General features: G+C 40.8%; 1 protein-coding gene across 5 annotated transcripts in view; it reads left to right on the forward strand.

The window, feature by feature from the left end:
- Window positions 1-26,433, forward strand: part of LOC311248924 (far upstream element-binding protein 3-like) — a 157,898-nt gene that overhangs the window by 97,736 nt on the left and 33,729 nt on the right. The window lies entirely within an intron of this gene.

Consider the following 26,433-nt stretch of genomic DNA (forward strand, 5'->3'; position numbering starts at 1 on the left):
GCCGCACTGGACTATAAGCCGCAGGTGTTTTAATGTTTAATTACCATATGTAAGGGTTCGTGCACAGAGGGGATTGTCACAATACTGTCGGACAAATAACAAGAATTAACTCATTTACAAGTTGTATTAAGTTTAGCAAATAAGGGAACAGATAAATAACATTTCAATGCAGTAAAAAAAGCAATATTTTCGGGTTTGGTCCACATATAAGCCGCACCGTTATATAAGCCGCAGGGTCGAAAAATGGGGGAAAAAGCCGCGGCTTATAGTCCTAAAAGTACGGTACATAGTCCCCTTTAAAATGATACCAAACACAATATTGTGAATCATTGACAGATGTCCTCTACGTGAGTCAGAGGCATCTGAAATGCAATTTCCTGAGGGGGTAGGTATACTTCATGACTTGATAATTATGATAAAGCTACCACTCTGGAAGGGCTATCATACAAAAATATCATCTACAGACATAGATCTTTGAAAAAATGATATGCAAGTTTATTCACCCTGAGTGGCACCGACGAGTGAAATTTTGGCCTCTGGCCCATGGACTACTAGCCATCTTCACCCCATGTGACAATTCATTATTCCTTCCTATGCTTCATAACATCCTTCCTATGCTTCCTAACATCCTTTCTATGCGTCCTATGCTTGCTATTACCGTCTAGCATTAGCATGCTAATAACTTATTGCAGAGTGGTCAGTGTGTTTGTTAGTGTTAGCATGCTAATGCTAATAACTGATTGCAGAGCGGTCAGTGTGTTTGTTAGTGTTAGCATTAGGGCTGGGCGATAAAACGATAACGATAATTATCGCGATATATTTTAACTCATTCAGGGCCAACAGCGCCCTCTGCTGATGGCCCTTCTGGGCCAACGCTTTATCCAATGGAGAATAGGACTTATTTGCGAGTGCTTAAAACATATCAAATATAATAGCAATAGATCTAAATAACACAGTGATCGTCAATAAGTTGCTTCCAGTCAACATGCATGAAACAGATACTTTTTTCATACATACATTTCCATTTTATACCGTGATGAATATCAATATATTTCTAGGGGGTTTTGTCTCATCTCAATAAACTCCAGCAAATCTAGCTTAAATGTATTTCGTTAGAAATCGTGCCATTTGTCGCTTGATTTATGAATCGTTTTTAAAAAAAAAACGCTAGATTATCGATAGTATATGTGTCCTCATGCACGAAGAGAAGCGGGGTCTGAAAAATCGCTTCATACTTTGGTCGGCGCGAACCTCACACGCACACCCGCTCCGATGGCGGTGATGGGAACATCTGATTACCCCAAGATTCGTAACATAAAGGCCTTACCTCACATCTGATGTCATGCAAAAAGAGTAATCCAATTCCTGATCGCCATTTCAAATATTGATCACGTTTATTGATCCAACGTTATATCCAAAAACACATAATCCACGCTGCTCTGAGTGTCCTTAGTCCACCTGTTATAACGATAATGCATGCCCGAGAAGTAAAACCTGGACCGGACTTATTTTTTTGATGCACAGTCTCAGCCAATTCAATCCAATGATGTGCAATACCTTCCGGGAGACTATAGGTCGGCGGTATTTGCCCTTTGCAAGCTCCCAATGATAACGTCAGGCTGGATGGATGAAAAATGAATGGATATCGCTAATAAAAGAAATATGGATTAAAACCCGAGATTTCTCGGGTTTGGCGCCCAGAGCATGGCGAGTTAACCCAGACTATCTCCGGTTTGGCCTCCAGTGAGTTTTAATAATCGATATCGATCGATAATTAAAAAAATATCAATACATTTTATTATTATTATTATTATTTTTTACCTGCAACAGGGCAGTTTTAAAACCAGAGACAGTGGACAGACTTGTCTTTCTTGCCTGCAACTTAAAGTAATGGCTTTGCTTGTCCAAATGACAATACTGACCAAATTGAGATTTATTTTTCTGTTTCTCTCTCCGTTTATTTTGTTTGCTTTCTAATTTAAAATACAGTTTGAAACCATCTGTACACGGTCGGCTATGTGTGCTAGCAGAGCTAGTCTCCAGTCGCAAGTCACGGTGCACATGTGCGGTGGTTTGTCCACCAAAAAAGCACCAAAAGATAGAAAAGAAACTAGCAGAGCCAGAACTATTCAACTCCCCTGGAGCCACAGCCAGCAGGGAAGCCTGTTTACTTTCGCTTTCAAACCAGCTGCAGCCTGAGAACTGGAGTGTAAGGGGCTGTAACAATAAAGATGGCGGCAACAACAAAGAATTGCTGCAAAATAAACATACATCTGTTGTTTAAAAAAAAATATATATATATATACATTTTTATTTATTTTTTTAATACTTATAACTATCGATAATTATTGATATCGAGTGATATGATAACATCATATTGTTATCGTGATATCATTTTTGGCCATATCGCCCAGCCCTATGCTAATGCTAATAACTGATTACAGAGCGGTCAGTGTGTTTGTTAGTGTTAGCATGCTAATAACTAGAGATGCACCGAGATTTCGGTCACAGAAAGTTTTCGGCCGAAAATGGCAAAAAATGGCCTTTCGGCTTTCGGCCGAAAGAGTTTTTTCACCAAAAATATATCACCGAAACAGAAACAACCTGTAACCTAACGCGTGTTGTTGTGATGATGTCGCGCTGTCGGGAGTCGCGCTGTTTCTATGTACCGTACTTTTCGGACTATAAGCCGCGGCTTTTTCCCCAATTTTTCGACCCTGCGGCTTATATAACGGTGCGGCTTATATGTGACTCGACGTGACCAAACCCGAAAATGTTAAAATCTAAATATTGCTTTTTTGACTGCATTGAAATGTTATTTATCTGTTCCCTTATTTGCTAAACTTAATACAACTTGTAAATGAGTTAATTCTTGTTATTTGTCCGACAGTATTGTGTCCCAATGCTAATTACATATGGTAATTAAACATTAAAACACCTGCGGCTTATAGTCCAGTGCGGCTTATATATGTACACATCATTCAATTTAGCTGCTGCGGCTTATAGTCAGGTGCGGCTTATAGTGCGAAAAGTACGGTAAACTCTGCGCGCAACGCGTCCAATAAATGCGTCTTTAACATGCTTTTATATCCTTATTTACTATATGCCCGTCGCGGTTAATCACTGAGTGATCTAATATGCATATTATTCAGAGTGAGAGGGGGGGGGATTGTGTTTCTCACATTGACGCTGTCTGTCTGTCGCGCGTCTACTGTGCCAAAGTCAAGAGAGCACATTCATCTGGGGACTAGAAAGGTGCGCTCAGTAGAGCACAGATGTCCGCTGCGGCAGCCAGAGAAAAGATGGAATTAATGTACTGTATGCATTCAGAAGTGCTGAATAAATGTTTTATGGACTCATAATAGTGATTATTTATTATTTAAGTTAAGTTTAGCCATAATCATATATTTTTCCATAATCATAATGTTCCACAACATTGGTAAAAAAATAAATCTATTATTTTTTTTATTTTTATTTTTTATTTTTTGAGTTTGTAACAGTTTATTCACTGAAAGGGGCACTTCACCAAAAAACAATGCTAAGTTATTTTGCACATAATTTCATTCACACACATCCAAAAACGTTAATTAATTTAGTTTGACAGTTATTGAGAGTAAATTAGTTTGAATATGGCCACCAGTGATGTAACCAGGGACATCCTTGTGTTAATTACAGCAGTCCCTATAAGACAAGGTATTGCTATTTTTTTCATGTACACCATTTCATCGTGCTGTAATTAACACAACACAATATCCTCATTGACATCACTAGTGGCCATATTCAAAACAATTTACTCTCAGTAACTGTTAGATGAATAAATTCTCCCCCAGGAACAATGTTAACCCCCCACAAAAAACAGCTGTGGAATACTCATTTCTAGGGACTTTTGATAAAGGACATAATGACATAATTGGTGCTCTTGTACTTAACAGTATTGTTATTTTTTTTTATTATTATTATTGTTGCAAAACAAAATTATTAAAAGTCAGTACTCAACACACAATGCATAATGATACTAACAATTAAGGTGGCTAAAATGACATGCAAGTACAGAAACAGAAAACAAAAAAAAATATATAATAATATTTTGCCGTATACAGTGTATATCCAACGAAATTACCAATTATACCAATGTCTTATACAGGATATACCCCTAATACCTATTATCTAAAACCCTACACACATATGCTCCAGCTCGAACCCCCCCCCCCCCCTCCCGGACCCCTCCTTGGATAGTACCTCCATTATCCCTCACTCCTAACCAGACACTACCATTATAAGCTAGCTTTTATTCTCTCCACCACTTCTAACCACATTGACATTTTGGATTCGTTGAGACCCAGAATTCTTGCTGTAGATATTTCTTGATAAATCACATCGAGATATGTAAGAAACCAAACCTTCCGGCACATTTTTTCCGGTTGAAACCAGCGTGATGCGATCAGTTTTTTAGCTACTGTGATACCCGATAAAACCAATCTCTTTAGCTGTGGATTTACTGCAAACTCAAAAACATCATTCAATAGTAATACAGAGGGGTGTACTGGTATATTCCAAGATACAAGTTTTGATAATTGATGGGTCACATCTTTCCAGAATGCCTTAACTGGTGGGCAGTCCCAATACATGTGCATAAATGTCCCTTCGTCTCCATTTGTACATTGGGAGCATTTTGAGTCTTGTTTAAGACCCATTCTGTTCAGTCTTATAGGAGTCAAGTATGTCCTGTGAATATAGTTAAGATTGATTTGTTGATGGTCCGGGTTCCTTGATGTAAGACGGACATTTGCCCATGCTCCTTGCCAATCAAAGTCACTTTCCAGGTCTGGTATATCCCTCCTCCAGACAGAGTCTAGTTGGAGGGTTTCATACGAGGACGTTAGTAATTGATAATAAAAACCTGATACAAAACCTCTCGATGTCTCTCTTTCATAGAAGAATTTGTGGTATCTGTGGTGTTCAACTGGTATGTCTAATGGAACACCGTGAGACTTCAAACATAGCCGTAACTGTATGTAAAAAAGCCATGTGGACTCGGTGAGATTAAATTTTGTGCATATTTCTCCATAACTACAAAAACCCTGGTTGTTAAAAACATCCCCTAATGAGTGTATGCCTTGCTCTTCCCATATAGGGAATCTTATAGGACGTTTTTCAATTAAGAGTGCATTGTTATTGAATAAGGGAGTGTGATTGTGCCATTTTTGTGGGTTAGGATATTTTTTTTGTGTTTCACGCCATATCCGGATCGCATGGGTAATTATGGGGCCAAATTTCCGCTCACAGTGCTTGATTGGTAGTTTAGTGTGTGCTATGTCCTTCAGTCTATGTGGGGCTACTATGTTTTCTTCCAATTTTCTCCAGGATACTAATGCTTGGGGATCAAACCATGTTGTCAATGGTCTTAATGTGTACGCCTTAAAATATTGGAAAAAATCTGGAACTGCCATGCCACCGTCTGCTTTATTTCTCTGTGCGGTGGATCTTTTTATACGTGGTGGTTTGTTATTCCAAATAAATGTGTATGTGGAGGAGTGTAATCTTTTCCAGTAACCCTCTGGAGGGGGTAACGGTAGCATTGAACTGATTAAGTTGATTCTAGGTAGTACATCCATCTTAACTATTGATACCCTTGCCTGTACTGAGTTTTTAAGTTTTGCCCACCTGTCCAGGTCGTCTTTGATTTTGTTCTGTATTTTTGTGTAATTGTGCTTCACCGTTTGTCTTATGGTGGGAAATATTTCCACACCCAAGCATCTAAAATGTTTTACCATAGGTATCTCACCTGGGAGGGTTGTATCTTTTTTTGCAGGGGTGTTAAGTGGAAGGAAAGCCGACTTCGGCCAATTTATTTTAAATCCCGATAAATCACCAAGTTCTCAATCAACTTGAGTAGATGAGGCAATGTGGTGTTGGGGCTTTGCATGAACAATATTAGGTCGTCCGCATATAAACTAATTTTATGTTGTGTGCCCTTGATTACGATTGGTTCTATGGATTGGGATTGTCTTATATATTGTGCTAAAGGCTCTAATGATAGATCGAATAGTCCGGGACTAAGAGGGCAACCCTGTCTGGCTGAGCGTGATACCGGAAAGATTTTGGAGATGAATGTACCTGTTGTAATCATGGCCGATGGGTCTTTGTATAATACTTTAATCATATCAATGAATCCTTTTCCTAACCCCATCCTTTCTAATACTGCCCATAGATACGACCATTCCAGCCTGTCAAAGGCTTTCATAGCATCCAGGGACAGCATCGCCTTAGGTATGGTGTCGTCCTTGTCTGCATCTAGTACGTGCAGTATTCGTCTTATGTTATCAGTGATCAGGCGACCTCTTATGAAGCCAGTTTGGTCCGGATGAACTAAAGACGTCATATGCTTTTGTAATCTGATGGCTAATACCTTAGAGTACAGTTTGACATCGGTTCCGAGGAGGCTTAAGGGTCTGTAACTACCGCACTCGGTGGGGTCTTTGTCTTTTTTGAGAAGGACTGAAATGAGTGCAATATTGTCGTTTTTATGGAAGTTCCCCTCCTTGACTGAGTATAAGATCATATTTAGTAATAAGGGTCCAATTATGTCCCAACAAGAAAGGTACATTTCTGATGGGATACCGTCTCTTCCAGGAGCCTTACCATTTTGCATTTCGGATATGGCCTTCTTGAGTTCCTCTAGTGTGATCGGTGTTTCTAACTGTTTAGCGTCAGCCTCTGAAAGTTTAGGGAGAATAATTTGATTAAGATATGTGTCCATTTTGTTTTGATCGAAGGTCGTTTCTGATTTATATAAGTCGGAGTAGAATTCTTTGAATGTATCGTTTATTATTTTGGGGTCTGTTTCAAGTACTTGTTGTGCTCTAATGGTAGTTATATCTGCAAATTTTGCATTAATTCTTAATGACTAGGTTTAGAACCTTGGGAGTACTGCTGTTGTCTTGTGCTGCGTATTTGCATTTCCGATTGTTGTATGTATATGGCATTGATCTCTGTTTTTAGTACGTTAACTTGATTTTCTAGTCTAGTTGAGTTGTTGTATTTTAAAGAATTAAATAACGTTGAGTAAAGCGTTTCCAGTTCAGACAGTTTTGTGCATTGATTCTTGCGCATTATGGAGTAAAATCTATCAGTGAAATCCTTGATCATACCCTTTACCGACATCCATATTATTCTGGGGTCTTGCACCGAGTTTGCATTCTCCCGTAGGAATACTATGAGAGCTTCTTTGAGTTGTGTAATGAATTCCTTGTTATTAAGCAGCATCGAATTAAAACGCCATCTTGGGGCCCGGGAAGATAGTATACCAAATGTTGCTTTTAGGAGTAAATAACAGTGATCTGATAGTGCATTGGGTATAATTTCGACTTCATATTTATCAAATAGTCTCGGGGATGCAAAGACATAATCAATTCTGGATAATGTGTTATGTCTCGCCGATCGACAAGAGTACTTTCGGGTCGTGGGATTAAGTGAACGCCATAAATCATTTACACCTGTAATCTTTGACCAATCCTTTAATGCTTTAGATGATTTTTTTTGTTCGCTGGAAAAGGCGAGGTAAGATTTGTCCATCCTTGGATTCCAAATGGCATTAAAATCCGCACCTATTATAAATGAGTAATCGGGATGGTTTAACATTTCATCGGTTAGTGTAGTGAAGAAACCCTCTTCGTACAAATTTGGGGCATATACCGCTGCCAACGCTATTTTCCTGTTATTGTGTACAATCCTAGCTATAGTTATACGCCCATCCGCATCCGACCATACCCCCTTTAATTCAATATTTAACTTACGTCTGACGACTATGGCTACACCTCGAGTTCTCGTACCAAAAGAAGAGTGACTAATATTATGATATGTGTTATCCGCTAACGTATCTATGTCTTCCTCTAAAATGTGCGTTTCGCTTAGTAGAGCCACGTCCACATGTTCTTTTTTCATCAGTGTGAGCACGCTTTTGCGTTTGTGTTGTTTGTTTATCCCACCAGTGTTCCATATCATTATATTCAAACTAGCCATAATCTATACATGTTTTTGTGTAGTTTTTGGTAATGCTTCTGGAGTGCGAAGCTACAATAGATGTACATCCAATTATTGAGGTCCCGTTGAGAGCCGAGCTTAAAAACATATATATATACAAATAAAAATCCCCTTTTTTCCCCTCACCCAGAGAGTCGTACAGGCCTGTGTTCCAAAAACACATCCTCCGCGTATGACTCCCTCCCTTAGGCCACCGGATTGCCCAAACTGAGCTTTGTAATCTTAATCTTCCTATGCCAATTGCCATAGGATCTAACATTTTCATTCTAATTCAATAGAATGTCGCTTTTGGTCTTGCGCCTTCCCTTACTGTAATGAAATATTATGAAAAATGAAAAAAAATAATAATACACTTTCATCGATATATTCATTTGAACCTTCTACTAACTTATGTAGGAAACATCAGAAAAAAGGAAAAGATTGTAGAGAAACATTAACACCTTAATATGTAGAACAATGGGAAAGAACAATGTAAGATAAAAGAAAAAAAAAGGAGTGAGAGATAGAATAAAACTCCACGTGGAGAAGCCACTAGAACAGAATTGAGTAAATAGATAAAAGAGAAAAACAGAGACTTTTAGAGCTACAATGTGCCAATCTCTACATCAGTGAAGTGATTATTTAAATTATTAGAATAACCTTGTTGTGCTCATACGTTTAGGTGTGGTTGATTTTTTTTTTAAAGTCTTATTAAGGCCTGATTAAACTTCAGTCAATTGATCATATGCTTATGCTTATACACACCGGATGTTAATGTTAGAGTTGCAGGCCTTCGTTGTAATGGTGCATTATATTCTAGAAGGTTGTAGAATACACTAGTATATACTAACACACTGCTGTTATGTTCCAGAATGATCTTTCTACCCAGGGTTCATGACTACTAGTATTTTCGGGATATTTCTAAGTGACCCAGAGCAGTCGAGCGATGAGCCCAGAATATTCCAGATTGTTCTTAGTGTCAATGATATATTCTTGTCTCCACGGAGACCAGAGGTCTGAAAATATAATGCATTACGAATCATATTATACACATTATGCCTTGGTGTAGCCGGCATGCATATCATCTGCTACTTTTGTTGAGCCCGGATAAAGTCATTCTAATACTGATATACACAGAGAAAGAGAGAGATGAGAAGGCTTATCTGTTGTTAGACAGTGTTTCGCTCTGCCTTGGGGGTTCTGCTCCATGTAGATTCCAGTATTCCTCGGCTTCTTTAGGCGTGTGTAATCCTACCCTACGGCTGTCACTGCCCACGATCGATAATAGTGCCGGGTATACTAGCCTTGGTTTGAGGCCAGACTTGAACAATTTCTGCATCACCTCCTTGTAGGGGAAACGCTGAGCGATGGCCTCTTTGCAAAGATCCTCGTAGATAAATATTGGGTTTTCACCATGTTTCAGCTTTCCCCTTTGGTTGCGAGCAATTTTGATGATGTCATCTCTTATTGCCGTCTTGCGCAGAGTAACAATGATGACTCTTGGACCGTTGCTTCTTTGATCCCGAGTACCGATTCTGTAAACTTGGTCCACTATCAGCTCTGTTTAGAAAGTTGTTACCCAAAATCTCTGATAGCACTGTTGGAAACTTGTCGTCTGTGCAATTGACTGATTCATCAAGTCCTACAATGCGGATGTTATTTCGCTTGTAGTAGCGTTGGGTTTCGAGTAGCCTCTCCATCGCTTCATCTTTAACTTCTTGTATTTTCCTCCGGCATGCCTCTTCCACCCTTTTTATCTCCTCTGTTACCTCTGTCAAACCAACGTTGATGATGTTCTCGTTCTCTTTGACTGCCCGTGTAATTTCTGTCACCGTATTCTCCACTGTCGTGATTTGCATGGACTGTACAGCGACCGCTCTCATAACCTCTTCGAGTTTAGCATCGATGTGTTCGAATTTAGTATCGATGTGTGCAACGTGTAATTTGAAAGTGACCATCTGTTCTTTCATCAGGATAGTCAGTGAGTTGAAGTCGGGTTGTGTTATTGCACTGCTTGTGTCAGTTGATGTTATGGGTGCAGTGAGGGATCCGATGGATTTGTTTGCTATTATCTTCTCAAAATCACCTGCTTTATCCCTCACGGTACTTTTTCCTGTCGTTCATGTTATGTTGTCATCTATTGTCTCCCTCTCGGGGCCAGTAGTCGTTGGTCCCGGTGTATTCTCCTCTATATTCCCCACGTCGGGGCTTGTCACCGACGGATCTGCCGCAGCGTCGCCTGTTATTTTTCTTGAACGTGTTTCAATCGGCGCCGTTGGAATTGCTGTTGTTTCTTTCCACCCTTTTTCTTATCCTTATCCATGTTGTCTTTTGATATAGTTAGCATTAATCTATTCTATGAATCATTTTCGGCCTTTCGGCATTCGGTTTTCGGCCAACTGTTCTCTATTTTCGGTATTGGTTTCGGCCAAGAATTTCCCATTCGGTGCATCCCTACTAATAACTGATTACAGAGCGGTCAGTGTGTTTGTTAGTGTTAGCATGCTAATAACTAAGGAGAGCGGTCAATGTGTTTGTTAGTGTTAGCATGCTAATGCTAATAACATTGCAGAGTGGTCTGTGTTTGTTAGTGTTAGCATGCTAATGCTAATAACTATAAGGAGAGCGGTCAGTGTTTTTGTATTTTTATCTGTGTCCACCATGCTGCCTGGTGGAAATGTGCGCTCTACTGAAGCTCACCTTTCTAGTTTTGTATGTTACACTGTTAAACTTGAGTCTGTTAAAGATGGTAGCCCGATATCAGCACAACAACATCAGTCTACCCCTCTAGTGGGAGGCTGGACGGACAGACGGACGAGACAGATGGTGAGAGAGGAACAGACATACGCAGTGAGTGAGACGGACACAGAGACGGACAGTGAGTGAGAGAAAGATAGACAGTGAGATGGACACAGAGACAGTGAGTGAGACAGACACTTAGACAGATGGACAGAGAGAGAGAGAGATGGAGATGGAGATGGAGAGAGGGACTGGTGGAAGAGGCCCATTAGTCTATCTATTCATCCTCACTCTGTTGGTCCCCATTTAAACCCCATCAACCATTCAGACGAGCCTCACCGCTGTATGTATGTATGTGTGTGTGTAGAGGTTATTTGTATTTAGGATGTGTTTAGGGGTCAAGAGGGAAAGGGGGCACCTATAACAAAAGCCAAAGAAATGGAAATGTCAAGTGTGTGGACACCATATGGTGCTAAGTGTGTAGTCTAGCTGGTGGTGTAGTGTGTTGTAAGTAATTTGTGTTGGACTATATGGTGATTAATGATTTGATGTGGGAGGCCATGTTCCATAGATAATAAGATCAGAACAAAATGTACTACTTATATAATATATAGCACTTTAGCACCCGGCGGAGATGCTTAAAAATGTTCTGATCTACCAAAACATACACATATGCACATAAAATCTGTTAAAAGACTGGGACAATCTGCCACAAAAACTGTGGAATGGCCTCCCCCTAACATAAGGTGCACTCCCTCCCCGTCTGCCTTTTTAAATCCAGGTTAAAAACCTACCCGTTTACCAGGCCTTTTAGCTTTTAAACTGATCTCACACATACCCTGTTTATGTTATGTTTATGTCTACTACTCTTCTTACTTGTTACATTTGTCGTATTTGCTTTCTTTGTGTTTCATTATAGTGCCATTTAGGGGTGGGAATCGCCAGATACCTCACGATACGATACTATCGCGATACTTGTGTCACGATACGATAGTATCGCGATACTAAAAAATGTATTACCTTTTTTCAACTGCAAAGTAAAACTTTGTCAACATGTTTTATCTAATAAAATAAAGTTCTGTCTGTTCATCTCACTTCAATAATTTTTATTGCAGAACATGGTATTTTCTCAAGCAGACAGATGTAAACACTGTAATCTGTGTTGCATGTACCTGACAAACTGAACTGTTTGTATTAGTCATATTCCAACTTAACTGAATGCACGTGTGTGTGTGTGTGGACTACTGTACTATTACAGGTATTGAAATGAACAATGCAACTTCATTATACAAAAAACAAAACAATTTATTATTATATATATTTTGTTATGAATAATTAAATATTGATACTTGGCGTCCCTGTATCGATACAGTATCGCCACGCAAAGTATCGCGATACTACTACGTATCGATTCCCCCCCCCCCCCCCCCCCACCCCTAGTGCCATTTACAGGGATTAAAGCGCTCTGTCTTGAGACAGATTTCCGTCAATTTGATTCGGAGTCGTGACTGATTTTCCGTCAATTGGCTACCTGGTATAATATGATTTGTAGACTGGGAACAACATAAGCACCCGCCAAGCGCCAATGGCGGGCAGGTTTTAGGTTTGGCGAGTGACAATGAGAGGTCTGTCCGCCACATGGCGGGTAACAAAATAGTCATGTAAAATGATTAAAACTGCTGTGTGTTTTGGTCTTACGACAGTCGCCTTTTTTGCCGTCCCAATCTCTCCTTGTTTACCGACGTCACATCCACCACCTGCTTGCACTGTAACGTTACGCACGCCTGCTATACTGATTAGCTAACGTTGGCTTAAAAACGTTAAATGGAAGGAGTAAGCCGGCCGCTAAAAAGAAAACCCACCGCGGTTTTCTCAGACGAAAAGGATGAGCGGGACCACCTAACAAAAAAGTTTCGAGAGGAGTGGACATTTGAAGATAGCGGTGTTTGGGGCGGCTGATTGGCGCAGTGGGCAAGGCGCTCGCCACTAACGCAGGAGACGCTGGGTTCGAGCCCAGCTCTCGGCGTTGCTACCGGCTGGCCGGTCATTCGTACTAACACAATTGGCAAGTGTTAAAGGGTGGGAAAGCCGGTGGGTGGGGATTGGACGTTGTGGACAGCGACTCCTACAGGTCGGTTTGGTGACGCCGGTGCGGCGGAAACGGGAAGTAGCGGGGGCAGCGTGAGCCTCCCACGCGTTACTCCTCGCCACTTAGTTCGAGCTGCTGCTGTGAAAAGATGCGACAGGCTGCCTCCTCGTGTACCGGAGGGGACACGTGATGCAAGGCTTCTGTCCTCACTACAGCCGACCAGTGGGAGGCATAGGCTAGCAACATTCAAAGACAGGGGAGGGAAGAATTAGATAATACGAAATTGGGATGGGAGAAAAATTGAAAATGGGGAGAAAAAGTGGATAAAAAAAAGAAGATAGCAGTGTTTCAAGAGACTGGCTAGGCTACTGGGGGCTGTAGTGGTGAGTTGTTAATTTGTTCCGTGTGCCGCAACTATGTCAAAAAGAAAGACTGAAACAACACATTTGTCAATGTCGTGTTACTTCACAGTAATACGTGAGTCCTCTTCTGTGGTTGCGAGTATCCTTTATTAGCTTAACTCCATAGCAACATCACACAGGTGTATCTCTCTGGATCTGGTAGATCTAGTAGCAGAAACGCATTCACATCATTAGGCTATGTCAGAAAACACATGTGCACAAATCCTGCATTAGGCCTACTTTAGCGGACAAAACCCAAACAAAACTGATCTACCTCTGATACTCATCGGAGCCCGTATGAGCGTGGAAACTTGAATGAATGAATGAAACACTTTATTTAACAGATTGCAGAATGGGTACAATACAGTACGGCTCAATACACACAATTGTTAAGAGACCAGAGAAAGACGTTTGTCTTGTTTACATTAGAGATGTTCCGATACCATTTTTCCCTTTCCGATCCGATTCCGATACCTAAGCTTTGGGTATCGGCCGATACCGATATTTATCCGATACCAGTGCATAAAAAAAAAATTATATAAATTATACTTTTTTTTTTTTTTTTTTTTTTCAGATACTGTTATACTGTTTTTTAGTAATAACTAGAACGTATAGTATTTATTCAACAACAGGTGATTGTATAGATTTGTATTAGTATCATTAATCAATGAGTATGGGCTGCAGCACTGCAGATATACCCTACTCCAATGATCCACACGGACATTAAACGGTGTTGCACTCGCTACTCAGTGGCTCTGCAGATATACCCTATTCAGTCTGTAAGCTAGTGGCAGATAGAACGTTCATGTTGTGGTTTTTGATGCAAAATAAATATTCAACATTCTCTTTTGAAACTCCGCCTCAGACTCTTATCCTTTGGCACTTGCTGTACTTTGCTTGCAGGTCTGCAGCCATTATTGCTGGATTATGTGAATAGCACCAACTTTAGACACGGTAACGTTATCAAGCTAAGCTAACTGACCTAGCGCGTCTTCCCGCATTGATAACGTTAGTAATAGTCAGCTAACGCTAGTCCGTAGCTACTTAACTTAAATACAATTCACCGTGGGTGCATTATTGTTGATAGACGGTCACGGACAGTGTTAGGTCCTGGAGAAAGGACAGGCGATCATCTGATTTGATGTAACGTTAAAAGCGGATGTTGTTCCAACTACCTATCTTTCCAGCTAATGCTATCATAACACCAGCCAAACACAGCCCGATTCCCGTCCGAGCTCCCCGTCACACCGCACTGTCGGGGACAATGGAATTTAAGAAAGTGTATCTGCTGTTAAAATGACACAGCATCACACTTTAAAACATGTTCATTTTATAATCCTCACTCTCCGCAGGACTCGGCAGGAGATAAATTACATCATGGGATCGGAGGCTAGAATTTACGTGTACTCGCCGATACCGATACCAGCGTTTTAGGCAGTATCGGCGGCATTTCCGATACCAGTATCGGTATCGGAACAACTCTAGTTTACATCAGGGTCCCCCATTTTCAATTCATAGTGACATTTATGACACACAACATACATGACATCGTGACATTTATGACAGGGACATACATGACATACAGATCAGTGGCGGCTGCTGACCAAATTTCTTGGTGAAGCACAAATTATTATATTATATTATATATTAAATTATATTTTTAAAACATCCCCAAGGCTGCAACACCCCCATTCCTCCCAGGTGTCAGGCTCCTCATTCGCTTCCATTCATTTTGGGGACCATGTTTAAATATCATACTTCTGAAGTATAAACAAACTATACTGCTGTGACGATTTCAATAAAACAGACCATTCTGAGTAGGGGTGGGAATCACCAGTTTCATCACAATACGATACCATATCGATTCTTTGGACAACGATACGATATTTTCCGATATCACAAAGTCTGCCACGATACGATACGATTCAGGTGCCTACGATCGATATGAGACGATATTATATGCCCATTTAACACAATCAGTAACATTTAAATCAACAACAAAAAAGGCAATGGAAATATCATTTGACATTTTTATTTTTATCTCTTCCAGACATTTAAATGAAAAACAACTGTTGTTGTTGGCTCTGCTACTGTTGTTGTTGCAGCCAGCCGGGCGGATATGCTCACGAGGGGATTTTCAAAATAAGAGTATCGCAATATGAATCTATCTTTTTACGTTGCATCTATCCTATTTGATAATTGATAATTAGGGATGCTCGATATTGGCTTTTTTACCTATACCGATATTGTCCAACTCTTAATTTCCGATACCGATATCAACCGATACCGATATATGCAGGGTTCCCCCCACCCCCCCCAAAAAATGGAATAATTTCAGGTAATTAACATTACTGTACATATCTCTTGTTGTGGAATTAACATTATGCATACTTTTGACAATAAATAAAATCTGAATTTGTTCTTACTTGCTTGCCTGGGTAAATAAAGGTTATAGAAATGTAAAAAAAAAAATGAAAACCGATACAGATATTTTCCCGATATCACATTTTAATGCCGATAATATCGGACATCCCTATTGATAATAGATCGATATATCGATTTGGATCGATGTATCGTCCCACCCCTAATTCTGAGTCAATGGTACATTGGAATATCGAGGGAAACGTGAATAAGAGCAGCACGGTGAAAACAAGCTGCTGAACCTCAGCCTCTCAGTCAAACATCAGCCACAACACCGGATTACTTCAGGAACCGATTTTATCTGAAGGAGCTTCCCATAACCTTCTGACAAACTTCCTGAGAAACATCCGCCTGGCCCCAGACTTCAGGAACAGCTGGTGACCAGACAGACACTGATAGAACCCCTTCCTCAGTCTCCTCTAACACCACCTTCCTCTGCACGAGGCCACGCAGGTTGAAGTATATGTCTCTGTTGTCTTGGTATAGTGGGCAGGTTGAAGTATATGTATCTGATGTCTTGGTATAGTGGGCAGGTTGAAGTATATGTCTCTGATGTCTTGGTATAGTGGGCAGGTTGAAGTATATGTCTGTCTGTTCTGTATTCTCTAAACAATTTGGATTTTTTTCTGATCCAGATGCATAAGTCCACTTCTTCATGTTGCTCAGTTGCTGGTTTATACTTCGGTCCTAATGTTGGCGCAAAGTTTAATTTAGCCTACTGTGTTGTACCCATTCTGCAATCTGTTAATAAAAATTTCAATCAAACAGCCAGAGAACTTGATGACATCATCACAGTCACGCAGCTCTTCTCTGATTTGAGTGTCAGAACGTTGAGGGCTGTCAATCATTCAATCCCCATTCGTGAATGGCGCGCGCAAAACTGCACGGCTTAGATGACGTTTTTGAAGCTCAAATAGCCTATTTTGATTGGATAATTATATTCCTAAGATCAACCCTAAGATCAACCCGTGCAGTATTTTTCACTGAGTGATTGACAGCTCGCCATTACTAGTGCAGTTATGGGAGCATGCCTGATCAGAGAGCTCAGAGCTGTCACTTGGCCATTTTTGAAGAAAGAAAAAAATTCACTGGCATTTACAGAGGAAAACATGTCTAATAAAAAAAAAATATATATATATATATATATATATATATATATATGTGTAAATGAATAATTATGAGTGAAGTTCTGCCTCACGTGTTGTCATGGAATAACCTCCACTGATACAGATACAGGTATATAGTACTGTTACATTTGTCACATATACGATATGCAAATATACAGTACTGTTACGATCCTAACATACATTAGGAGGGGGTGGGTGGGTGTTAAAAAATATATACATACGGTGGGGAGGAGACTGTCCATTGTGGGGGGGGGTTGGACATTTACGGTGGCCAGTTTAGAATTGCAGCCTCCCGTAGGTGCTGTTTGAGAGCGGTTTTGAATGTGGGTAGGGCATAGGATTCAATTTTTTTTACGGCTGTGGGTAGTGCGTTCCACATTGTTGTGGCATAATTGTGAAACGTGTTTCGTCCCTTGTTTGTATGATAAAAAGCCTTTTTAGTTCATGGTGCAAAAAAAGCCAGTTGTGTGTTTTTGCAACGTATGCCACAGGAAATTACAGTGTGGCAGTAATGGGAAAAGGGTGCTAGCTCGCCATCAATCAGAAGCTAGCCACAAGACTTGCATTTGCGCTCTCCAGCACACAGCATCCCTGCCTGGCGTGACAACCACAACAGTAGGGTCTATATAGGGCTGGGCGATATGGCATAAAAATAAAATCTCAGATAATTTTTTTTTTAAATCCGATTTACGATTTTAATCGATTTTTTTCTCTTAAACTAGAAATGCCAAGGCAATCATTTATTTGACACAAAAAAAATATCAAACCAAGATGAATTTCCCTATTGGGATTGAAGTGCAAACCTAACTTTCACCTTACAAAAATAATAATAATATATATATATATAACAAAGATGAATGTCCCTATTGGGATTAATAGTGCAATAACTTGCTTTTTCACCAAACTTCACTTAAAACTAGAGGTGGCCATAGATTAATTTGAATTAATCTGCAATCCTGGAGTTAATCTAGATTAAAATGGCTCATTTGAAGTCTGCCGAAGGCATTCAAAATATGTGTGTTCTACCTAGGCATGGGTATTGTTAGGATTTTATCGATACTACTACTCTTATCGATACTGCTTAACAGTTCGATACTTTATCGACATTGCTTTATTATTTATAACTTTATAAATAAATATTATTTCTTCAGCAACAGCAGCAGAAATGTTCTTTTATATAACTTTATAAATAAATATAATAAATAAATATAATTTCTTCAACAGCAGCAACAATGTTTTAAATGTGTCTGAATTATAGACTTTATAATGAACAACAAATGTCAGATAAAAAAAAAAGATATACACTGAATGATTAGTTGTTACCTAAAGCCCTTGGACTCCACCGTAGAGAAGGGGTGCAGGCCTTTGACAACAAACTGGGTCACAGCCCTGTGACACTCGTCTCCCCCCCCCCCCCCCCCCCCTACCTCTGTCATCCTTCCTAGCTGCTAGGGTGAAGGGACTTGGCTTGGCTGGGACGCCTGTATTCGGTGGTGGAGGGAGAGGGAGGAGGTGTGGGCTGTCATCTTTCAAATATATTTGTAGCTAAACAATTATATTTTATTTATTAGCCTATTCGTAATAATTCGTTATTAGCCTAGCTAACTCCGTATTATCTTGGCTTACCTGCAGTGGACGTGCATGGAGATGGAACACTGCGAGCAAAGCAGTCGAAAACGGCGCATTTCTCCAGACTAATGTTATGTTTTGACAACAGATGTTTTGACAAATTGCTTGTATTGCCACCCATACTTGCAAATGTTTTATTGCACTTGTGGCAACGTGCGTTGTCGGCATCGACTTTCGTAAAGTGTACCCAGACTTTCGTTTTGGTCTCTCCGCCATGATAATAATAATAATAATGAGCGCAGAGCTCTGTCTGTGTCCTCGGCGCTTCAGAACTGAGCCACAGATCGGCCCCGCCCTTAAGTAACCGTATGTGTATGTGTGAGTGAGTGAGCGGCTCGCTTCTCGTGCAGACAGAGAGAGGAGAGGAGACCCAAGTTTGAGAAATAGATTAGCGGCGTCAATTGTATTATCGCGCGTTAACGGCCCAGCTCTACTTAAAACAAATAAAAGGTGCCTCGTGATCATCAAACAAGAATGAATTTCCATATTGGGATTAATAAAGTGCAAATCTAACTTTCACCAAACATCACTTTTTGTAAAATAAATAAATAAAACTTTTATTTTTTTTGAAACTCTATTTACATTTTTCAAAATCGTCCTAAATCATTCATTCGAATTAATCGATTAAATCGATTAATCGCCCAGCCCTAGGTCTGTAGTCAGTCAGGACAGTAGGCTCTACAAGTAGGCTCCCTTAACCGCTTCTGCGCCAATAACGAGTGGCCGCCAATCTAATAACGCCAATAACGCGTTTACCCGTTTTTATGATCGTTATTTCCTTTATTCGCTATTGTCATTCATAATTCATCCATCAAGGCTCCGGGAGACTGTGGACTCTGTCGGATATTGCAACGGCTCAATACTGCCGCCTGGTGGATTTCGGGCGAGTTGCACTCCACTCTCAACCGGATGATTGCGTTCTGTGATCTGGGAAAATGTTCCGGGCAGAGCTCTCTTGTTATGTGGATCCAGACAAACACTCTAGTGCATTGGATCGCTTTCGACACGCAAGAATCGATATGCTTTCGGCGTTTATTGTGTCGTACAAATCAAATAATTGGAATATTTTTTCTCCAGACTCATCGGCCACAGGTAAGAGGAATCTAACGTTAATTCCAGCTCGATTGTCCATTTATTTCATTGCAATCCATCTGATCAACGTATGATGTCGTACTAAAGAAAGCCGTTACTGACTAATGGAATCATAAACGACCCCCCCCCCCCCCCCCCCCTTTCCTTCACGCATGATGGAGCATAATGTATACCGATCATGCATTTGAATTTTTTAATATAGCGTGTATAGGAACGAAACACCATATCGATTATGTATAATATGCGTCAGGGCCTATAACTTGCGTTCTAGGAATTACTGCTCTACACTCTAAAAACATACTTATATCCACGACGGTATTAACACGACAATGTATGAATGGAAAAATATAACGTTCCCACATCCGGAACGATAGATACCCGATGTTGAATGGGCCATAGTAATGTCGATATAGCTATAATATTTAAAAAGTTATAGCCCTGCAAAGAAGGTGAGCGACTCCATAGGCTTACAGCACTGGCAGAGAGAGGTATAAGATCGTCAAACTGCGTGGCAGACTGTGTTAAAACGCTAACGCTATTTAAAAAAAACAGTAGAGGTTAAAATAAGAATATGACTTGGCCTGAAAAAAGTTCAGTGAGGAGATTTTTTTTTGCTTTAATCCCTGCATTTATATGTACAGCACCTTGGTACAGTTGTTTTAAATGTGCTTTAGGAATAAAACGTACTTACTTTTCTTTTATTATCAATTTTTTTTATTATGTATTTCACATGTAACGAGACACAATACAATAACAACAATAATAATTCAAAAGAATAATCGAAGGAGTAACAACAAAATAAGATGCAACCAATTAAATCAAATCAATTGTAATAATAAAATATCTTGAAATATATTAAAATATACTCGGGTGTAGCTCAGCAAACCAGAACACAACGGGAGTGCCCACCCACCCCTGCTATCTAACCCAAAAAGCGGAACCCCCATAGATCACAGGCTTGATTGATTGAATGAAAAGTGTATTAACAGATTGCAGAATGGGTACAGTACAGTACAGCTCAATACATACAATTGTTAAGAGGATGCAGACCTGAGAAAGACTTTCGTCTTGTTTCCATCAGGGTCCCCCATTTTCAATTAATCATATGACACACACGACATACAGATAGACAGTACTGCTACATCTATACATTTATGACATACCAGATTTTCAAATACAGTACTGTTTGTGATACTAAAAAAATCCAGAAAAAGAGTGTATATACATTTGACATAGAAACTGTGCATTGGAGGAGGTTGGGTAGGTGGGGTGGGGCTGTACATTGGAGGTGGGGGGGGGGGGGTAGGGGGCGGGACACTGTACATTGGAATACTGACATACATTTGACATAGAAACTGTACATTGGAGGAGGTTGGGTGGGTGGGGTTGGGTGGGGCTGTACATTGGAGGGGGGGGGGGGGGGGGGTTGGGTACATTGGAATACTGACAAAGCCATGCTTGTCAGGCCCACCACACATAGGGCGAAACATCCCAAGCCCCCACCAGACCACAACAACTAAGGATCCAAAACACTCCACCCCATGTGCAGCGAATCCATAACACACGAGATCCCTACTTCCTGAACTGAACCACTGAAATTATGGCCTCCCCCACGATACTCCAAGAACGCACCCTCACATGGGACGGTGGGATCACAAGATGAGGAGAATAGGAAAGTAAAGAATTAATATATATATATATATATATATATATATATATATATATATATATATATATGAGTGAGACATCCCAAGCCCCCAACCCGACAGCCACGGCCCCCAGCCCATGAGAACCCCCAATCCAGCATCCCAGAGAACCAGAACATCATGCCTCAATAACATTCAGATTCCACAAGACCCCGAACCCGGGGCCCCCACCAGCCCAAAGCCATGACCATCAAAACCACAACAAACAAGGGCCCAAAACACTCCACCCCGAATACATAAGCATATATAGAAATAAAATAATGATAATAAAATTATAATGCTAAGAGACATTTCTTCCCCCAAACCCACCCCCCACCCCAAAAACTCTCAGGACCAACATCCCGATCTCGCTCTGTTGCTAGATCATTGACTTTACTCTCTCAGCTGCCGATGCCCACAATTTTTTTTTGATTGTTTGACTCCAATTACCCGGGCTGTGGAGATCTCTAAATAAATTACATCTAAGAATGTTAAGGCCCAATTAATCGTTGTAAGCTTGTCAGGTTGTTTCCATCTTCGTCAACCTTTATTTATTCTCAAAGACAATTGAGGTCACCCTCATTTTCAATGTCATCAAGATGGCTATCTTACAGCTATTTGTTTTTTGGCTGCTGTAAATCCAGCAAGAATTAGTATTTTTTGTTGTATAGGAACCGGCAGCTGGGAGATATCATTCAGGAGTAGTGTTGTTGCAGATAGTGGTATTGTCAAAGAACATATGTCTGAGAGCTTAGAGATTATGGCCTTCCAAAATCGATCCACCGGTGGACATTCCCAGAACATGTGAAGGTAGGTAGGTGCCAGTGGCCCCCAGGGCACAACGGGTGCACCGGGAGTCAGTCAGAACACCCATCATACACTGTTTCCTAGGGGTGAGATATGTTTATAAATATAGTTAAAGTGAATTTGTTGATGATTGGGGTTACGGGAGGCTAGTGTAATGTTAATCCAGACTTCTCCACAATCGAACTCAGGATCCAGTTCTGGAATATCTCCCCGCCATATTGTATCTAAGAGGAGGTTCTTATATGTGGACTCGAGTAAGAGTATATGAATGTCTGAAACGAAGCCCCTTGAGGTTGTTCTGTCTACGATGAATCTAAAAAAGGGGTGTCGATGTAGTGGCTGACCCCACGGGACCCCATGCGTCCTGAGCGCCACCCTTAGTTGTAAATAAAAGAAAAAGGTGGCACCGGGAAGGTCATAAAACTCTCTCAGGTCTTCAAACGTGCGAAGGCCGGTTCTATCATAAACATCCCCCAGAGTGTGGATTCCTTTCCTCTCCCATTGAGAGTTGTTAATGGGTTTATGCCCAATAAGTAATTGTTAACTATGAAATATTGGGGAGTCGAGATGCCATGAGCATTTGATGGTGCAAGATCTCCGTGTGTTACGCCATGTCTGAACCACATGAGAAATGAGAGGACCAAGTCGTAATTGGCTTTTTTTTATCGAAGTGTTTGAATAGATTACATCTTGCAGTCTTAGTGGGGAGACTGTTGCCTCCTCTAAGGCGTGCCATGATACGGCAACCTTGGGGTCAAACCAGTTGATCAAGGGCCTTAGTGAGAAGGACCAGAAATATAATAAAAAATCTGGAATTGCTAGACCCCCGTCTTGCTTCCATGCATTGAGCAGTGGTTCTTTTGATTCTCTGCCTCTTGTTCCAAATACATTTTGATATTGTAGTTTGCACCAGTAGCCGGTTGGGGGGTAACTTTGGGTAACACATTCATTTTGATAATCAATGCTCGGGACTGTAGCGAGTTGGGAAGGCTCAACCATCTATTGAGATCCTGACGTATTTCTTTATGTGCCTGTATAATTGTACCTAACGGTTTGATTCAGGGTGGGAAAAATTCCGATGCCAAGATATTTGAAATGTTCAAGTATGGGGATGTCTGCTGGGAGATCAACGGCTCTGGCTGCTTCGTTAAGGGGCAGGCATGCAGATTTAGGCCAGTTGATTTTGAAACCTGATGGTTCTCCAAATTAGTCTATTGAGTAAATTTGTGGCCGACTTGGAGGGGTCCTGCATAAAGATCAGTAAAAATCGTCTGCCTAAAGAGCAATTTTGTGAGAGGTATCTTTAATTGTTATGGGGACAATTTCTTCTGATTGTCTTATAAATTGTGCTAGTGGTTCTAGAGATGGGGCAAATAGCCCTGGACTCGAGGGACAACCTTGTCTAGAAGACCTTGAGACTGAGAAGAGGGGAGCAGACCATACCAGTCATTATCATTGCTGACGGAGCAGTGTAGAGTACTTTGATCATATTAATAAACTCCTTTCCCAGTCCCATTGCCTCCAATACTGCCCATAGGTATGACCGGTCATACCTAATCGAAGGCTTTCATGGCATCTAAAGACAGGACTGTGGCTGGCGTTTTATTATCCTTGCCAGTCTCCATTATATGCAACAATCTTCTAAGGTTGTCTGCAGCTAATCGTCCCCGGGGGCATTTTAACTCAAAACTATGATCGCGTTTGCCGAGCATGTTTTTCGTCCGTTGAAACACAGAACTGTGATCGTTAGAAAAACACGTTTCAGATTAGGTAAAATAGACATAGAATGTACCTTACCTTAGCCAGAAGGTGTTCCAAAAGAATAATTCCAAGTGATCGCATCGCGATTACCAGTGTATATGTATATACGTTTCGATGGTCAAATACGCTTATGCAACAGAATCCTGAGGTGAGGACTGTGAATTTCTGTCCCAGGAGAAGGAGGGGCCACTCGCGAGGAGAAACTGAAAGTGAAGCTGACTATCAGCCCAGAGCCCCATGCAGTTCAGACACGGGACCATACTGCCACCTGGTGATAGTCGATCAGAATGCAGTTCCAATGTGTCGGGACGTGCCTAAATGATGCAGATCGCTCTGGGCAACTGTGTAGAGCGGGGATCAAAGTAAAAACGTTTTACGCTTATGGCACTAACAGTCGGCGGCCAAACACGTAAAAAGCAGTTTTTGGCACAGTGTGTTAACACATTGACCGCCAGCAGGAGGAGAGACCGTTAAGAACATGATTTCTGTGTGTCCAAGAGGAGAGACCGTTAACATTATTTCTGTGTCCAGGAGGAGAGACCGTTAACACTTTCAATGCCCACAACGTGATATGACGTTTTATCAGCCCCCCCCTGAATGCCCACGACGACAATTATCGTTTTATTTTTTTATTAGCGATCTGAATTCATATTTCATCAACAGAGTCTCCCGTTGGTAAACCAGCCCCATCAGCAGCTCAGAATGGAAAAAAGCGCCCCCTATCGTCTATCCCTGAAAACTGTACATCAGTCGCTTAGACTGACCTGGGATCAGTGATATGTAGAGGCGGGGCCAGCTGGCTCCCTGAGCTGGCTAGACGTCTGCTCAACATGGAAGTGATCGCGGGACGGGAATCAGCCTGGAATATATATTCACAGTAGCCAATCGATGGTAGACTGTAGTGATCGATTTTTGGAATGGCGATCAGGAATTGGAATGATCTTTTTGGAGAACATCTGATCTGAGGTAAGGAATCTATTTTACCAGTCTTGGGATAATCAGAGTTGTATTCGCTGAGATATCAGCGTTTGCCCTGTGTGTGTGCGCGATCGCTTTGAGGAAATCAGAGAATCGATTTTCAGCTCGCGGCCCCAGCGTGCATACGTACACATACCATCGATAATCTAGCGTTTATTTGAAAACTATTCATAAATAGGCGGAAAAATTACAAAGTTTGTGTATTCTAGAATATTCCAGCAAAGGGCGATTATCATGGAATATTTATATTTTCCTTGAAAACGAGGGCTTTTCAAAATGCTATAAAACGAAAATGAACCGATAAAAAAACAATCCGCTTCGACAATGTTGACTGGAAAACTAGTCATTGATAAGCGACGGGGAGATTAGACACATAGCCATAATTTAAAACATAGATTAGGCGTTATTAACGCTAACATTGAAGTGGATGGTGGGCATTCAACCGGTAAATCAAGATTAAGCTTGGGCTCTGAAAGTGTTAAGAACATGATTTCTGTGTGTGTCCAGGAGGAGAGACCGTTAAGAACATGATTTCTGTGTGTGTCCAGGAGGAGAGACCATTAACTCATTGACTGCCAATGAGTTAATTTACTGACCCAAATTAGGGCTACCACGCCACCGCTTTAATCAATGGGAGGACGGGGAAATTTGTGAGTTCTTAAAATATATCTTAAATTATGGCTATGAGTCTAATACACCTGTCTCTTATCAATGACTTGCTTGCAGTCAACATGTAAGAAACGGATTGTTTTTTCATCTGTACATTTCCGTTTTATACCGTTTTGAATACGAGTATAGTTTTGGAGATTTCTAGTAATTCCAGAGAAATACGCGATAATAGTCCTTTAGTGGAATACACAAAACACGTTGTCATTTTTCGGCTGATTTATGAATCGTTTTCAAATAAACGCTAGATTATCGATAGTATATGTGTCCTTATGCACGATACAAAAGCGGGCTGAAAATCGCGTATCCGTGCCTTGCTCAGCGCCAACGGCACGCACACACACACACACACGTCGTGATCGCTATGAAAAAAAACATCTCATTAACCCAATACTGGTAACATAGAGTCCTTACCTCACATCAGATGTTCTGCAAAAAGATTAATCCAATTCCTGATCAACATTCCAAATATCGATCGTGTCCATTGATCCAACATTATAGTCCAAAACACATAATCCACGCTGCTCCCAGTCCCCCCAGTCAATGTGGTATAACTATACTGCATGCCAGAGAGGCAAAACCTGATTTTTTTTTGATGCACAGTCCCAGCCAATCCAATCCAATGATGTGCAATACCATCCGGGAGACGATAGGCGGCGGTATTTGCCCTTTTGAGAGCTCAGACCCATTCCCAACGATAACATCAGGTTGGATGGATGAAAATGAATGGATATCGCTAATAAAATAAATAACGATTAAAACCCGACTATACTTGTGATTGGCGCTGAACGGTTGGCTAGTTAACCCGACTATACTCGTGACTGGCGTTGAATGAGTTAAGAACATGATTTCTGTGTGTGTCCAGGAGGAGAGACCGTTAAGAACATGATTTCTGTGTGTGTCCAGGAGGAGAGACCGTTAAGAACATGATTTCTGTGTGTGTCCAGGAGGAGAGACCATTAAGAACATGATTTCTGTGTGTCCAGGAGGAGAGACCATTAAGAACATGATTTCTG

Source organism: Notolepis coatsorum (assembly GCF_963971535.1).
Source record: "Notolepis coatsorum genome assembly, chromosome: 2".
Lineage (NCBI taxonomy): Eukaryota > Metazoa > Chordata > Actinopteri > Aulopiformes > Paralepididae > Notolepis > Notolepis coatsorum.